We start from the raw sequence: 6267 nt of genomic DNA, 5'->3' as shown, positions 1-6267 counted from the left end.
GACTCCTCCTCTGAATCCATTTCCTTGCCAACAAACGCACGGGCCTTGCCAGATGAGCTCTGCTTGTGTGATGAAGACTTTGAGGAAGACTTTGAGTATTTCTTCTTCTTCTTGTCGTCAGAATCATACTCCTTGCTCTTCTTCTTCTTATTGTTCTCATTGTCCCACCGCGGACACTCAGAGATGTAGTGGCCAGGTTTCTTGCACTTGTGGCATGTTCTCTTCTTGTAGTCATGAGCAGAAGCTTCATCATTCCTTGATCTTGATCATGAAGACTTTCTGAAGCCTTTCTTCTTGGTGAATTTTTGGAACTTCTTCACAAGCATAGCAAGCTCCTTTCCAATGTCTTTAGGATCATCAGAATTGCTGTTAGATTCTTCTTCAGATGAGGAGACAGCTTTTGCCTTCAAGGCACGAGTTCACCCATAGTTGGGACCGTAGATGTCTCTTTTCTCAGAAAGCTGAAACTCATGTGTGTTGAGCCTTTCAAGTATGTCAGACAGATTGAGTGTCTTGAAGTCAGGACGTTCTTGAATCATCAGGACTAGGGTCTCAAACGAGTTGTCAAGTGATCTTAGGAGTGTCTTGACGACTTCATGCTTTGTGATCTCAGTAGCTCCGAGGTCTTGAAGCTCATTTGTGATGTCAATGAGTCGATCAAACGTGAGCTGGACATTCTCATTGTCATTTCTCTTGAAGCGGTTGAAGAGGTTGCGAAGGACACTGATTATTTGATCTCTCTAGGTTGAGACACCTTCGTTGACCTTGGAGAGCCAGTCCCAGACTAGCTTAGATGTTTCCAGAGGACTCACACGGCTATACTGTCCTTTGGTCAGATGACCATAGATGATGTTCTTGGTAGTGGAGTCCAGTTGAACGAGCTTCTTGACATCAGCAACGGTGACACCTTCACCCACCTTGGGAACGCCATTCTTGACGACATACCATAGTTCGACATCAATGGCTTCAAGATGCATGCGCATCTTATTCTTCCAGTAGGGATCTTCAGTTCCATCGAAGACTGAGCACGCAGCGGAGACTTTGATTATCCCTGCAGTCGACATAGCTAAAACTCCAGGTGGTTAAACCGAATCACACAGAACAAGGGAGTACCTTGCTCTGATACCAATTGAAAGTGCTAGTGATCGACTAGAGGGGGGGTGAATAGGCAATTTTTATGAAAGTCTTCAAAACATGGAAGTTTCGAAGACAAACGATAGAAATAAACCTATTACCATGCAGCGGAAGGTAGACTACACTAAGCAGGCCATAGTCAAGTATTCAATGAAATGAAAGCACAAAGACTAATAGCAGCTAGGCAGTATAGATCAGGATGGAAGATAGTATGAAGCCAATCAGAACAAGCAGTCGCATAGTGAAGACACATAGATGATGCAAACAGGCAATGACTTCACAGGGACCAAGCTGCAAATAAAGAGACGGGAAGGATAGAACCAGTGACTCGTTGAAGAAAATGATTTGTTGGACCAGTTCCAGTTGCTGTGACAATTGTACGTCTGGTTAGGGAGGCTGAGATTTAACTCAGAAGACCGTGTCTTCACCTTATTCCCCTTGAGCTAAGGACACCTAGTCCTCGCCCAATCACTCTGGTAAGTCTTCAAGGCGGACTTCCAGACCTTCACAGACTTCGTTCACTGGCGATCCACAATGACTATTGGATGCTCAGAACGCGACGCCTAACCGGCTGGAGGATTCACAGTCCTCAAGTGTAATAAGTCTTCAGATCACATAGACAAGAAGACTTAGGTGGTGCCTAACACTCATTGGCTCTGGGTGTTTAGGGCTTTATCCTCGCAAGGAATTCTCTCTCAAAGGCTTCGAGGTGGGTTGCTCTCAAACGACAAAAGCCGTACACTAACTCTGAGTAGCCAACCGTTTATGGTTGTAGGGGGTGGGCTATTTATAGGCACTGGGCAACCCGACCTGATTTGTCTGAAATGACCCTGGATCACTAAGGAACTGACACGTGTTCCAACGGTCAGATTTCAAACACACACACGGCAACTTTACTTGGGCTACAAGCAAAGCTGACTTATCCAACTCTGAATAAGATTTGCTCTCATAGTCTTCACTCGAAGACATAGGATTTTGGTTAAGCATCACTTCAGTCATTCTGACTGGTTCTCTTGGACCCCACTTAACAATATGGTGGTTCCTATGACTGAACAAAGAAGAAAAAGAATGACGAAACAACTAAGTCTTCGCGCTCCATAGTCTTCACGTGATGTCTTCTCTTGTCATAGTCTTCAATGCGAATGTCTTCACATACCACCTTTGAATTCAATGTCTTCATACATTTTTAGGGGTCATATCTGGTAGGAAAACCGAATCAATGAGGGACTTCTACCTGTGTTATCCTGCAATTCTCACAAACACATTAGTCCCTCAACCAGGTTTGTTGTCAATACTCCAAAACCAACTAGGGGTGGCACTAGATGCACTTACAACCCAGCAAAAATTAGCCATAGCAACACTACCTTTAAACGAGTAACGCTAGGCCCAGAAGCCCGTTGCACGGGCTCCCTGCTACTAGAGGTTATATTCGGTTTCCCTGATAACTTCCATAGCGAAAATTTAACCTTCCACATCGCTCCATTCCAAAGTGGCTATCAAGCACTACTCGGACGCAAAGCTTTCGCTCGCTTTAACGCAATACCGCATTACGCTTCCCACATGCTTAAGATGCCTGGTCCATGCGGCATCGTTACAGTAAATGGAAATATTGAGTGCTCCTTGCATGCGGAAGGCCGTGCAACCGCCTTGACAGCCGCACACTAAACGGCCTCACTAACTAAAGCATGTGACAGGTCGTTAAGACCACGGACACGGTTGGACGAGTCCGGTACAGCTATATGTAATTGATACAGGTTCGATGGCCATACCCCTATTACAATACAAGGGGCTCAACGCGCGTGCACAAGTGGCAATCAGGCTCAACTTTACTCATTTTGAACTTTATATTGTTTATTTAGTATAAGTTACCTTTTGCACGGCAACTTTTCAATTAAGTTCCTCTCTTTTTTAGATGACCATCGTGCTACACCCGTCCAGAATACGGCACAACAGAGACACAGGCGCAGACGTGCAGAAGGGACCCGTTCCAAGGATTCTTTTTAGATTAAGACCCTGCGTAAACCTTTCTTACTGTCTCTTGTTGATACAGATCCCTCGGATTCTCAGTACAATTGAGAAGGATGCTAGCGTCTTGGCATGTGGCCACGTCAGAATAATGCACGTACCTGGACACCAGGGGCTTATTACAAAGGGCACGGTTTAGGCCCGGTTTACACCATAAAGACCGAATACCTTAGGGAGTGTTCGGCGTCGCGAGTTTGGCCTTATATGCATCAGCTCCGAATCATGTCTTTGGTCAAATGTTGGGTTTGACCAGCTCCTGTGTTTTGCTACCTTACGTTCCGCTCTATCGGCTAAGGCGGCACCAGGAGAACTACTGTGATTGTGCCCTGGTTCATCCGGACGAGCACCTCAGTAGATAAAGCCGAAAACTGACCGTCATGATATAGCGTGAGACTGGTCAACCACTCGATGACCTACCAGAATCTTAGGGATTCCTCTGCCTTAATGAAGGGCCGTTTCCCGGCCAGGCATGTACGCACCCCGAATTCGGATGAGTGCGGAGCCACCAGGGGCTACATAGTAGCCCCACTGTCAAACTCCTCTGGCTAAGTGAAAGTGTTAAAGCATTATAGTCGGGTTGCCTTGTTCGCTGCGCTATCACCTCCTTAATGGACCAAGACGTTGGGTTAAGTGTGAACATGCATCTTCTGTGAACACCCCCGCATTATACGCGTGGGGGCTGAAGCCGACGACTGCAATCTTTCAGGTTATATACATATATACATAAACGGCCGCACATGAGGCATCATAATACTTTCGGGCAAAAGTATAAATGCAGCCTTGATAAACTTAATAAAACAAATTGTTTTTACAATGGGAATAAATGTCATTCAAACATAATATTCTTCGAGCACTGGGCCTCTATCGAACGAGCGCCTTCAAGAACTTCTTCAAAATAGTGCTCGGCAGCCACTCGGCCTATGGCCGAACCCTGCACCGCGACAGTGGTGGCATCCATCTCCGCCCAGTATGTTTTGACACGGGCAAGGGCCATCTGTGAGCCTTCTATGAACGCCGACCTCTTCATCGCTTTAATGTGCGGCACCGCACCAAGGAACTGCTGCACCAAACTAAAATAGTTGTTCGGCTTTGGCCTTTCCGGCCACCGATGATCCACAACATACCTCATGGCGAGTCCGGACAATCTATTCAACTCGGCCCATTCAGCAAGCCGATCAGCCAATGGAAGTGGACGCTCTGGAACATTAAATTGTGACCAGAATAGCTTGTCCACCTCACGATCTATTTAATCTCGGAAGTATTCGGCCGAATCGACAGCACTCGCCGCCAAGTCCATATATGCGTCCGCCGAACTCCATAGCCAGTCCAGAGGGGCATACTGAGGATCTCCAAACTTCCTCCGTGGCATGAAGGGTTTCCCAGCCGCGATATCCCCGGCTTGACGCAGCTCCTCCTTCTTCGCTCTCATCGCAGAGCGGGTGTCTTTGGTCGTCATCTGTCGCGACCGGGTTTTCCGGGGTAATAAATTCCCAGAAAAGACCGTCGTTCTCATCAGCCCCAGGATTACTGTTAGCTGATGAGGTTCCAACTTGTTACAGAAATTCCAAGCAAAATACAAAATATGTAGTACAAGACCATTATGGCCTGTGAGTACAACAAATGGTTTCTAGTGGTTGATGGCGGAAGCGGGTTGTGAAACATCAGTGTCTATGGGACTCCATTTCCCACGGGAACAGCTGACCAGGTTAATTCCTATCTTCGCGAGGCTGCTATCTCCATTGAGTGGGTTCCGGGGCTGGCATCGCGTCGCTCATCTCCGTGCAAGATAATCTGGCCAAGACAATAGCCAGGGACAAGCCAGTGAGTACTTTGAATGTACTCGCAAACATTATGAACACAGGTATAATATAACCATGATGTGCTAAAAAAAATTTTATGCTCATGACGTCAGTCAAAAATAGTAAATAAAATACTGATGCGTGCAGGCAGTTATTTATAAAAAAATGCAATACATAGCAGTGTTAAAATTTATGAAATAAATAACAAGCAATGCCACAGTCGGGCGTCTGAGCGACACCACATAAAGGGCTTTAAAAGAAATGCCACAGTCGGGCGTCTGAGCGACGCCACATAAAGGGCTTTAAAAGAAATGCCACAGTCGGGCGTCTGAGCGACGCCACATAAAGGGCTTTAAAAGAAATGCCACAGTCGGGCGTCTGAGCGACGCCACATAAAGGGCTTTAAAAGAAATGCCACAGTCGGGCGTCTGAGCGATGCCACATAAAGGGCTTTAAAAGGAACAATCATAATGAATATCCCTGGAGGTAGAACCATCCTAGAGATATTCGGTAATAATAATAAGATCATGGGTTAGTCAACAATAATAATAATCATCATAGATATCACAAGTCACGAGTAGTAATTCCATTTTCTGGTTAACCGTTTCACCTCCGAAGACCGACACTAGGACCGACACCTGACCCATCCCAGACTGTAATCCTTAACCATAGACACGGCTATTGGAATAGGTTTATTCTCTGCAGAGGGTGTACTCTTTACCCACGAGTAACGGATTTCTCTAGTCCAGCAGGACTAATTCCGCCTACGGTCTTTTTGTTGAAAACACACCTAACTTGCACACACCAGCTTATCTCACACGTGTCTGGAATCACCCACGACACCTGTTAAGCAAACTCTAAGTGGGGAGGCTACAACCTCGCATAGCATGGGATCAAATTTATATCGCGCGCTCTAAGGGGTGGCCTCCCCTCTCGGTCCCAACCGGAAACACCCATGCCCCCGGACCAGGCGGCCTGCCTACCAGCTACAGCCGGTATCTTCCACCATGGCCTCTCTGTACGGTGTGTGCTGGAAAGAGGTTGACAACTTACTGAACCGTACTCCACTTACTGTAGAGACGAGTGGTAGTACGAAACAAGTATGGGGGTTACTGGAACAAGACTCGATCTACGGTCGACTCAGGAGGTTCAAGTATTCCCTGCATGATTAGCATGACGCATATATTTCATCCAACAAAGTCACCGCTCATATCACCTTACCATGCCATACCAGACATAACCGTCCCGACGGAGACCGGCGACAAACTCATGCCTACCCAAGGCCGAGGTTTTCCCGGGTTCCTGCCGG

This window comes from Triticum aestivum, chromosome 7A (assembly GCF_018294505.1).
Source record: "Triticum aestivum cultivar Chinese Spring chromosome 7A, IWGSC CS RefSeq v2.1, whole genome shotgun sequence".
NCBI lineage: Eukaryota > Viridiplantae > Streptophyta > Magnoliopsida > Poales > Poaceae > Triticum > Triticum aestivum.
This window is presented reverse-complemented; position numbering follows the sequence as displayed.